We start from the raw sequence: 12,445 nt of genomic DNA, 5'->3' as shown, positions 1-12,445 counted from the left end.
AAAAACATCATCCATTTTGGAAAACTTAATTTCATATCAAAATCATAATGTAAAACAGATGCAGCAAAATGACAGGCTAAAGAACATGTGAAAGCACGCCTTTAATTTGCTATTTGGGCCCATCCCTTGAGACTTTTAACAGTTGTCAATCACCCGAAGTAGGACCATTTCTATGGCTATTTTGAACAATGAGGTAAATTATGCTAACAGTATGCCCACTTTATTCTAAATAATTATAGTCTTTTGGACAGAGGTATTGCTCTATACATAATTATGGCATTTTAGAACATGCATTTTCTTGATAGCTAAAAATATATGCACACAAATCCGTGTCTTTGCATACTTTAATTACCTAAACTTCTAAAACAAAAAAAGACTAAAGCACAATGCTAGATAGGAAACTTTTAATTCTTTTAAGTAAAATAAAGACATTTTATTGCATAGAACAAGTATCTTTTAAGTATTATACAAATATCTATCATTTACATAAACTACAACAGCTTATACACTATGTTTATAATTTGTCAAGTATGTTCAACAGGAACTCTAATAAATTATGTTTCTTTTAAAGAAAGTACAATGGTTCTAAAGCATTAACAGCCATAGTTAAATTCTTCATCAATGCCAAACATGTTTTGTTTCCATTACTCATTTAAAATTACCCAACCACTTCAGACGAATCAAGAAACAGCGTTGGCTGCTCATGTGGGAGAGCAGCAGGGTAAAAGGTCATGCATGTCTATGAAGTGAAATTTAACAGAGCAGCTTCTGAAGGTGTGAGACAAAAATTGGAAACAATCCAAATGTCTATCAATATGAAAACAGAAAAACAAATTGTGCTATATCCACACACTGGAATACTAATCAGCGATAAAAACGAACAAACTACTGATACAGACTATTTCCACAGACACACTGGCGAATCTCAAGAACACTGTTTTAAGTACATATTGTACAATTCCATTTGATTGAAATTCTAAATCAGATAAAACTCATCTTTGGTGGTAGAAATAAGAAAGTAGCTGTATCTACTGGTAGAAAGGGGATTACTGGCCGGGCGTGGTGGCTCAAGCCTGTAATCCCAGCACTTTGGGAGGCCAAGACGGGCGGATCACGAGGTCAGGAGATCGAGACCATCCTGGCTAACACGGTGAAACCCCGTCTCTACTAAAAAATACAAAAAACTAGCCGGGCGAGGTGGCGGGCGCCTGTAGTCCCAGCTACTCGGGGGGCTGAGGCAGGAGAATGGCGTAAACCCGGGAGGCGGAGCTTGTAGTGAGCTGAGATCCGGCCACTGCACTCCAGCCTGGGCGACAGAGCAAGACTCCGTCTCAAAGAAAAAAAAAGAAAAAGAAAGGGGATTACTTAGAAAGGATCCTGAGGAAACTTTCTGGGATGGTGAAGCATCCTCTTTCTGCAAGCATACGCAACTGTCAAAACCCATCAAACTGGAACGCTCAAGTTCTACACATCTTATGCTATGCAAATGTGTAGTTTCTTTTAAATAAAAAGTTACATTTTTAATAAGTGGAGAAAGATGGTTGGGAAACAGATTAATAAAAGGCAAAGTAGCCCACACCTTTTGAAAAAATCCTCTTTAGGATTTATAAATAATTATACCTTCTAAAATTCTCTTGTTGAATTTATTATTATTAACCTTTTTAAAATTAAAAAGCAGGAATTACTGAAGATCCTATAAATATCTCATCAAGTTTTAGCCTTTCTATTGATGGAGGTGTTTAATATTCTTTTTCAGAGAGATCAACTGACACTTTGATGTTATTTCAGAGATGTGAAATACTCCCGCATTAAAAAAAAAAAAAAAAAAAAAAAATTCCTGCATCAACAATTTTGGAAATAATGAAGAAGCTTGTTTCTCATTTTGACTTATTTTATTCTTTTCATGGAACACTTAACTCAATTAAAGTTGTTGACATGTCACATTCCAATTTTTAATGTCATGATGCAGCAATTGACCTCTTTTACTCCAGGGTGGTTTTCTTTATTAATCGTGTTTATATGGCACATGTTGGCTCAAGATTCAGAATGACAGACCCCTCGTGACTTTTAATTAATTGATTTTACCAGAAATATCTTCTCAATACAGTAAGACACAGAACGTTGAAACAAATACTGAGATTTAATGTTTTGAGACTCAGATATGTTGGGCTCATTAAAAATTAAATAATAGTGGGCAACTCTTATTAAATTACCACCCATTGGATATGGGATTAATAAATGAAAAGGATAAAGGTTACTGGATGCCTGCCTGACAATGGTCTTGTCTGAATTGAGAGTTCCAGGACAACGTTGTTTCCCATGAAAGTGCCTCCCAAATTGGTCATTCAGGTCACTATAGCGGAGACCAAGAGAGAGAGAAGGCCATCAGTAAGTAGTACCATGATAAAATTACCGGTTCAATTTCATTTTAAATATCTTCAAAGAATTTGCACATGCTTTATTAAAAAAAAAAAAAGATACAGTGTGGTATATCCAAGAGGGTTATTATAATTTTTTCATCTACAAAGACATTAGCACACCATGAATGCAGATTGACCTTTTGCCCCATACCAATTTGCTCATCTTCTCACCAGGACAGCAAGTCAATTGCACAAGTCCCCTGATGGGAAGAGCAGACTTTAGTGTGTCTGATATATGCTGTTTAAGTTATAGGTTTTAGAGCTCTGAAAAAAACTGGAAAATAGAATTGGAGCTATAGAAAAGATAAAAAGAAGGATTACTGTCGCAGCCCAATTGACTTTGTAAATAATGCTGGGCTCCCCTGGGGAATTTATTGTTATCACCGAATTTATATTTTAAAAATCTCCAAATTTGCTTGCTTGTGAAGCTTTAACCTGAACTATAAATCCTACCCAATTATAACATGTGAAAAAGTGGTTGTTAGCTAAACAGTAGATCTCATTACACAGAACATGATACTTTATCTTTGCATTACTATCAGTGTTTTTGCCAACATTACTCGCTTTAAAAAATCCTTTACTTTTTTTAGGCAAAAACCTAGTGTCCGTGGTATAGGTATTTGTTATTTCTATGTAAAATTGTTAATGCATGTAAAAAAATAAAAAGAAATTCCTGGTAGGCAACCAAAGGAAAATAAAACTGTAAACTAACATCCTTTTTTTCCAGATAATGTGTTTCTATTACCTTACTTCAACTGGATTATAAAGCAAAAACAACTCAACCTCTCCTTTATTTCAGACCTAGTTTATATAATTGCTGTCATACTGACACAATTATATTAGAGACCTTTTTTGTGCACGGAAGAGTAGTCTCACAAGTTAGTTGTACAGCAAAACCTCATTTTTTAAGGACTGCCTTAAGATCAATGTCATGAGTCAAAAAACAATTTTTCTGAAAATTTGACTCTCCAAAAATATTACAAGAACTAAAAATAAGCTTATGGACGTTATCAAACATCTTTCAGGAATGAATTTAAGTGTGACGAGAAAATAAATTTACTTCACAGAAAGGGAAGAAAAATCTTAGTACATGCCACCCACGAAGAGAATCTATTCTATTCCAAACATGATGTATGAAAATACAGAAAGACTTTTTAGCCACTACCTTTGGGAAACTTTGATGCTAGTTGGAAAGATAAAATGTTCAGCTTTGAAAATAAAAATAAAAGGCTTGGAAGGGGGAAGATATCTGGAGTGGGAGAAATCATATGGTTAAAAAAGAAAACATTGTTTTTCTATTAGAAAAATATAAATTGTGGAAAAGACTGCTATGAACTGATTTTGTTGTTGAAGTTGTCATAGAAGTCATCATCGTGATTTGGACCTTCGAGAAAATAGAATTTCAAATAGGACACCCAAAAGGTGAAATACTCCCTCAGGAAAAAGAGCAAAAATTACCGGAGGAAGGAATGAGCATGGATTGTGAAAGTCCTTTGTAAATCCTAAAAACCTATGTAAAGGTGAAGGTTGATAGTTATTGAACTATACTGGATGGTAACAAAGGAGAAGAACTCAGATGCTGAGAAGAGCATCTGAATTGAACAGCAGCAGATGCATTTGAATAGGTAAGGTAGAACCACTCACGTGAGGAAAGACAGATAAATTTGATCGTAAATCTTCACAAAGCATTGTGAAACTTTTGTGGATTTTTAAGTAGGAAGGAAAACCGTAAGAGCAATGCTTTATTCATCTATCAGCTGTGTTGCAAGATGGATTGTGGCAAGAATGCCTTGGAGACAAGGAGATGAATTATGAAGCTATTGAGGTAATCTTTGAAATCATAAGAATTTGGAATGTTCTAGGTCAGATTAACATTTATTGAGTACCAAATATAATCTAGGCACTGCACGGGGCTCTAGGGGTACAAGGATGCAAGGACTCTGCTGCTTAGGATCTTGAAGAATGTTGAACCTCATTCTTCGGCAAGCTAGCAGTGACAATGTTGTCTATAAGAGGCTTTGGAGGTAGGAGAAGAGACACTTAGCCAAGCCTAAGTGGGAAAAGGAAGGTTACTTGAGTGGGTTATGCTTTGAACCGAGTCTTGAAGGTTGAGTAAAAGTTACTAATGTCAGGAAGCAGGGGTCAGTCTGAAGCAGGAGGCCTTTATGATACAAAACAGGGGACAAGGGCAGTCCCTTGGGTCATACTACAGGGCTTGATATTGATTTTTCAGATATAAGAATACCATTCTAATTATAAGAGCAGTATTGTCAGATTTGTGTTTTAGAAGCATCAGTCAGGCATAAATTAGGACAAGATGAAACTGGAAAAAAGGAACCTAGTTAGGATACTATTAGAAGAATTCCAACGAGAAAGGAGCATTAGAGCTGTGCAGCAGTGGAAGTGATGGAAAAATAACAAAAGACTCTAGAAATACTTGAGAGTGAAAATAGAAGAGACTGATTGGGTTGTAGGGCTGATTGGATGGAAAAAGTAAGAAAGAAAACATCTGAGATAAATGCTGATATTCTGTCTGTCAGCCAGCTCAATGGGTGGTGTGTCAGTAATGGTCATTTGGAATTGGAGAGGATGATTCAAAGGAGGGCAGGACAATGGATTCAGTTATGAACATGGTTAATCTGAGGTGTCTGTGAAACTCAAATGGGTAGGTGGGGCAGATTGCATAAATCCAAACATCTCTGGGACAGTCCAGGTAAAACGTATACATTTGGCAATCATCAGCATTTAGGTAATGATAAAATGAGGGTAAGATGAGATTTCTAAAGGAAAGAATGTAGCCTGAGGAGGGCAGTGGGCAGAAGGTAAATTTCTGGGAATAACAGCAACTAAAGGATTAGAGGAAGAACGGGAGGTGAGGAAGGAGACTAAGAAAAAACTGGCAAAGTTGTAGGAAGAAAACTGGTAGCAATTGAGAAGATAAAACCAAAGAAGTAGGAGACTAGCAAAGAGAAGCCTGTGCTGTGCATAATTGACAGAAAACAGTGACTGATGTGATTCAGAGATGGTACTAAAAAATTGAGTTATAATTCCTCACAAGGACTTACTCCAGGGAACTGGGACAAATATGCTAACATTGATATAAAACACTTGAGGTAGATGAGCCTAAGAGATACCTTACGGATGTGAGATTTTTTTGCCTGTCCTCATTTGCAGGCCTGTCAATCGATGTGAGTCTACAAAATACTGTATAGTTTGTGACTCAATTGCATTGAAACTCAACTCCATCCCTGTGTTCAAAGACTATTAGGCTCAATCAAGGAACTCTTAACAGTTGGTAGACTTCACAAATCAGAAGGAACAAGACAATTTCCAGGAAGGACTGTGATTCTTATAGTTGTTTCCTTTCCTCACTTTATAATGGTATCATTAGTTAGACTTCCAGACACTACATAAAGTGAAACCATTCACTCAGGCTGACATTTATACAGGCTAATCAAATGCTTGTGAGGTAGAGCAAATAACTAACCATAGTACCTGAAAGAGGTTGGAAAAAAAATCATAAAACACACTCAGTATATTCTAAAAAGCTGGCGAGTAAGGTTTCTCTCAGTGAATTTGAGACAAATGTGGAGAAAGGTAATTATGCAGGCAATTCAATACCTACTGAAGTGGGTATGCTCAACACCCTCCCCCACTTCTCCACCAGTGTATAAGACACCTTAAAGCAAAAGCAAGCTTAAATTGATGACAGTTTCAACACATGTTCTCCTCCTCTTCAGCCGCCATGTGAAAGCCACTCAGCCACACTTCTCACAATTTGCAAAACTGTGCAGATGAGGACACCTTTGAAACTGTCATATTGAAGGGAGACTGGGATGCAGGAGCATGCAACACCCTTCCAGGGCTACTGCAGGGCAGCCCTGCTTCTCATTTCAGCAGGTTTCAGTGCAAGAGAAAGACACGCTGCCTGTACATGATTGATGTGGGAACCTCCTGGGTGGCCTTACCTGTCTCCAAAGTTACCTGAGGATATCCCTAAGGTATCAACCTTTGTTCTTAATTTGCTGCTAGATCTAAAGATCCGTAAAACTCTTTAGTTGCATGTATCTGTTTGGATTCTTAGAAAATTAAGAAACACTAAATAGAACAAAAAGAATGCCCTTAAATTCAGTGTGAAATTTGCTATGGGGCAGGAAGCTCTTGATACAAAAAAAAAAAAAAAAATTCTTTATATCCTCTGTATTTCTTTTGTGTCTAGCAGTCAGTAAAACCAAACACAAGAAGTGTTAAGTGTACTACACAAACGACTTTAGCCTGTAGAGTTCATGGGTATAAGATGTGCAGTCACTTGAAAACAGTACTTTGTTCCTCAATAGCATCTTTAGGTCAAGGGTCTTGGAGTATTTACAAACATGAATTACCCCTACAAAACTCTGTGAATCCACCCACATTTTGCGCTGGCAATCTTCAGAGAGATTTCACAGTAGCAAGCACCACTGCATTGCAAGTCACTTGGGGAGTCAGAAATAAATCCCAAGACTTTGTGCTGCCTGTGCTCTGCTCAAAGCATGATTTGACATTTCTGTCCCTATTTTGAATCACTGGTTCTTCAAATATTAGGAGATGTGACATCAAAGAAGAAATTTGTGAAAGTAAAATGTTGAGTCTGAAAACAAAAAAAAAACTACAATGATTTGAAGGTGTCCAAATTCTTCCCATTCAACATACTACTTTCAGGGTTAATGTTGTAAAATTCAAAGTGTGCACACTATTTCCTCATTTATGCAGAAAACCTACTTTGTCTTTCTTGGTCTCTCTCTCTCTCTCTCTCTCTCTTTCTCTATCACTCTTATTCTCTTTTTCTCACTTACTCTTGCTTCCATTTCAAATTTTTTAAAAACCTCACATATTAATGACTTCCTTGGATATTTCTTTCCTAGAAAAACATACAGAAAACTCTAGAAAATAAGATGACACCTAGGTGCTCAAATAAATGTCAAGAGGCCCATGTACCAAATCATGTCTCCTTTCTCTCCCAGAGAGTTCTTTAGTTTTTACCTTTCCTGTGGGTGGAAAGTCTAGGCACAGCTTATTTTGCCCTCTCTTCAAAGGTCTCTCACAAGTTTCCATCAACATTCTAATGATTCTTCGACCAGAAGCTTTTCTCAAAGCATCAGAGATGCTTAAAGTGTAAAATAATTTATTCCCTTACTTTTCCTGAAACTATATTGTCTTCCCAGTTCAAACAACACGATTGTGATTAGAATGTTCCTCAGCTCCTTACATTTTGGTTGTTAAATGTTTTCTTCTTAAGTCATAAATAACAAAGTGTTAATAATTGTGAAAATATAGTTAAAATCTGAAAGTACCCACTCCCAGCTACGCCTTACAATCATTTAATTTAGAAGACTTTCAAATTAAGTGCTCCAGAAATACTAACTCTCTTGAGTAAGAACCTCTGAGAGAGTGGCCAAAGAACTTGAATATAATTGTTTTAAATCACCAAGGGACTCTGATGTACAAGAAAACCTGAGACCAATAGTCTAACAACAGTGATCCAAAAAAGGTAAATACAAAAATCTGAATAAAGTGACAGATGCAATTTATTATTTAAATAGCTTCTCTTGGTTGGAAATATAATAAAATATCCTCCTGCAATTCTTAGCGTGCACATAAGTGGATTAAATTGGTTAATGAATTTATATGATATGCCACCTTTGCACAGTTTCCCATTGAGTGATTGATGGTTGAGTAGAACAGAAATCCTGAGGGGAAAATAGCGACTTACAGTCTTCAGAACAGGAGACCTCTGATTAACTGTTTAAAGTCATTTGTAAAAAACTTGTATACCATGCAGGGCACTTTGCTTGAATATATATATAGATACAGATATATCTATAGATAGATAGAAAATATCTATATCCATATTCAGGCAAAGTGTACCTGCATGGTATACAAGATAGATATAGATATATCTGTATTTACAGATAGATACATAGATACATAGAGATATATTCTACGTATTTATCTAACTATAAGTACAACCAGTGGGGAGCTGATACTCCCAAGAAAGGGTAAAATATTGGCAACTGAGGGTGTAGAAGAGCCAGTGCAATGCCTCATGAGTTTGGGTGACAATTCTCCATGGGTCTTTCACATTTCTGAACATAAATCCTTTGAGCAGAGGCATTGTTAGCTTTTGTTCTGGACTATCTTTACAAGAATGTTTGGATAACAAACAACGTTGAAAGATAGAGAGGTCTCCACTGGGGCAGAGGGTGATTTGTTTCCTGACCAAAATAATAAAGATAGTATCTTTCCCTAGGGAAAGGGGCAGCTTTGTTTGCCTCCCTTCATAAGATTGGGGTTTCCCTAAGCTCAGGAAGCCTCAGCCATGACACATCACCCACTGCATTCAGAGAATCCACCTGGATCCCTATGGGATTGCTGGACAAGAGGAACTGATGCAAACGTGAAGCTACCACTCCCTGGTGTGCTGGGCTGCGAGTGGCAAAGTCCTTTGTCTCCAACCCAGGACTCTGTGTCTTCTGCCTGCACCCATGAAACTGTGGCATGCTTGCTTTCTAACTTGCAATTTGCGTAAGATCTCCAACCCTTCACAGTTCTAGACAGATTGTTGCATTTCTAAGTTCTGCTTTATAACTAACATCAGATCTCTAGGCCCCTCCTGCCATTTCCGGTTTCTGTGGTTGGCTTCCAATCAAGAATTCTCACTCTGCCTCCACTTTAGCAGCAGCACTTTTCTGTATAACCCGGGAGCAGAATCTTCAAATGAAATGACTCTACCAGGGAACTAGCTTTGGACTGAACGCAGGTATGTCCTGTGGCAGTAACTCTGCATCAGAAACTAAGAAAAACCCTAGCACTGTCCTTTACTGCATAAAAGTGAAATGGCTGGCTATTCTGGCCCTGTGGATGACATTTATGGTCCTCCGCTGAAGGCAGAGAGCCAAAGGTGCTTCATATAAGGATATAGAAATTCCCTGTCCCTGGATAGTGGCCATTTAAATGTAAGAGCTTTGACCAGCTCTTTATACTGGCAGCAAAAGCCAGTGGCTTTTTAAACTGTAAAGGGCATTAGATAGCTAAGGACTGGGCTGAAGTATTTCAAACTTAAAATAGGTCCACGTGGGAGCTATACTGTGAAGGCAGCTTTGATTTACAGAGATCAAATCCACCAACGATGTTTCCCCTTTAATCTCTACATCATCACTATGAAAAGCAAAAGAGCAAGTATCATTATTTCCACGCTATAGAAACTGATTGGCAAAGTACTAAAGTAATATACCTGCTGTTATGTTAATCATTGGCTAAGCTGAAATTTCCTCCCATTAACTTCTCTTGCCAATAGTTTAAAAGCTGCTAATTTTAAAGCTGAAGTAAAGAAAAAAAGAATATATTTACTGTATAGATTCCAAATCTTTAGCCTAGAGATCAGACTTGACAGGTGGGAGTTCTACTTGCCAAAGAAAAATAAAGATTATTTTCTCTTCACAGTTCTATAGGGCAATTTTTTTCTGAGCTAGAAGTGGAAAATCCATAAAGAATAGATTGGTCAAAAGTTAATTTTGATCTCTGGGGGAATTATTTAATTAACAGAACGATTCACCATTCAACCAACAAGTATTTGCAAAATGTCTGCAATGAATCTAGCACTGTTAGATGCTAGGGATTCACTGCTAAATTAGGCACCCAGTGGTAGCAATATGAGGCACCCGATAGAGAGGTGGTGAAGGTTTACTGCAGAAGAAGTCAGCCAGATATATGATGGATGTGCAGAGCATCTTATAGTGGGAGGCAATAGTTTGGTTTTGTTTGTTTCTTTTATTTTATTTTATTTTATTTTTTTATTGAGATGGAGTCTCACTCCATCACCCAGACTGGAGTACAGTGGCACAGTCTCTGCAACCTCCGCCTCCTAGGTTCAAGCGATTTTCCTGCCTCAGCCTCCTGAGTAGCTGGGACTACAGATGCCTAGCACCAAAAATGCCAGCTAATTTTTTTATTTTTGGTAGAGGTGGGGTTTCACCATGTTGGCCAGGCTGGTCTTGAACTCCTGACCTCAAAGGATCCATCCACTTCGGCCTCCTAAAGTGCTGGGATTACAAGCGTGAGCCACCACGCCCGGCCAAAGTAGCAGTTCTTTAAAGTTATAAGCCTGAGCATGTGTATACCTATGTAACAAACCTGCACATAGCACATATATCCCAGAACTGAAAGTAAAATTATAAAAAAAAAAAAAAGAATACAAAGTGGGTGATGCATTTCTCTCACTGGTCCCCAGATGACTCTACTTTAGCAGCCCCGGAAAAGAATCTGCAGCCTCATCTATACCTGCAGGTTGATATGCCTCCCAAAAACTGTCTCACTCAATTGTGAAGCTGAAATAAATCATGTGTTCACTTCAAAAAAAAAAAAAGTTATAAGCCTGAGAATCCAGAGATGACAGTGGACAGTGGTCTAGGTGGACTAAGACTATGTTTCTTAGTCCATTTGCATTGCTATGACAAAATACCTGAGACTTGGTAATTGATCAATAATAGAAACTTATTTCTCATGGTTTTGGAGGCTAGAAGTCCAAGATGAAGGTGCCAGTAGGTTTGGTATTTGGTGAGCACCCTCTTATTGCATCCTCACATGGCAGAAGGTAGAAAAGCAAAAAAAAAAAAAAGCCTAAGCTAATTATGCAGCCCTTTTTATAGACTTAATTAGTTCCCAAAAGGTCCCACCTATTAACTAGTTCAGTAATCTTCCCTTATCAGTGTCTTTGCTTTGCACAGTTTGTTACCTGCAGTCAACCATAGTCCAAAAATATGTGAGTACGGTACAGTAAGACATTTTGAGAGAAAGAGACTGCATTCACATAACTTTTATTCTTTTATTATAATATATTGTCATACTTATTCTATTTTAGTATTAATAACTGCTGTTAATGTCTTATTGTGCATAATTTATGATTTATAAATTAAATTTAATTTATAAAAACTTTGTTATAGGTATGCATATTTGGGGTTCACCACTATCCACAATTTCAGGCATCCATTGGAGGTCTTAGAACACATCCTCTGCAGATAAAGGGGAACTACTGTACTATCAAAATAGAAAATAAGTTTCAACGTAAATTTTGGAGGAAACACATTCAAACCACAGCACCATGGTCTGTCTGAAAGGACACAAAGATAGATGTGTACCCGCCCCCCACCCGCTACACCCTTGTTCTGCTCTCTAATCTTTGCACATACCAGAGATTTCGTAAGTTCTGTGAGTACCTGGTTTTCTGCACGTACCAGAGATTTTGTTTTGCACATACCAGAGATTTTGTAAGTTCTGAGGCAAGGTCACAAGACGTGTTTAAGTAAGATAAACTCTTGCTGCCATAAACCTGCTCTCCCGCCTCAAAGTTTGAACCAAAATATCAGAAATGGCAGGAACCAATCATAGTTAGCCAAATCGCCTTGTTCAAACACTAGCCAATCATATATCTGATTTGTATAATAACTCTATGCCCACTTTTCTTAGACTATATAACATTGTTCGGAGCTGAGTGGGGGAGCTCTCCTGCCCGTCTCGTTTCACGAGCGAGGGAGAGTTCCAGGTTCGAACCTGTAATAAAGATCCTTGCTGCTTAGCTTTGACTCTGGACTCTGGTGGTCTTCTTCGGGGAATAAACGGTCTGGGCATAACAAATGGGGGCTCGTCCGGGATTTCCCCCAAGCCCACCAGACCCCCAAGTCAACAGATCTTAATCTGTAGGTAAGCCGGCTTTGTCACTGTCTCTGTCTTTGTCTCTGTCTGTCTCCCTGAAATTTCGCGAAATCCGTAATCTGTAATCTGTATTGGTCTGTTCTGTAAGTGGCACGGTCATGGCGGACGCGCTAGAAGACAGCCACTCGGGACTGGTGGGAGACGTTCCCCAGTGCCCATCTGGGGGCCTCCATCCTTGGTTGCCCCGTCTGACTCAGGTCGGAAGTCCGACACGCGCTCGCGAATGCTCATCGTTATTACTGTCTGTCCGTTATTGTTAAGTGTTAAGTGTAAGCCCA

The sequence above is a fragment of the Macaca nemestrina genome, chromosome 6 (assembly GCF_043159975.1).
Source record: "Macaca nemestrina isolate mMacNem1 chromosome 6, mMacNem.hap1, whole genome shotgun sequence".
Classification (NCBI taxonomy): Eukaryota; Metazoa; Chordata; class Mammalia; order Primates; family Cercopithecidae; genus Macaca; species Macaca nemestrina.
The sequence above is the reverse complement of the archived record's forward strand: the minus strand, read 5'-3'. Positions refer to the sequence as shown.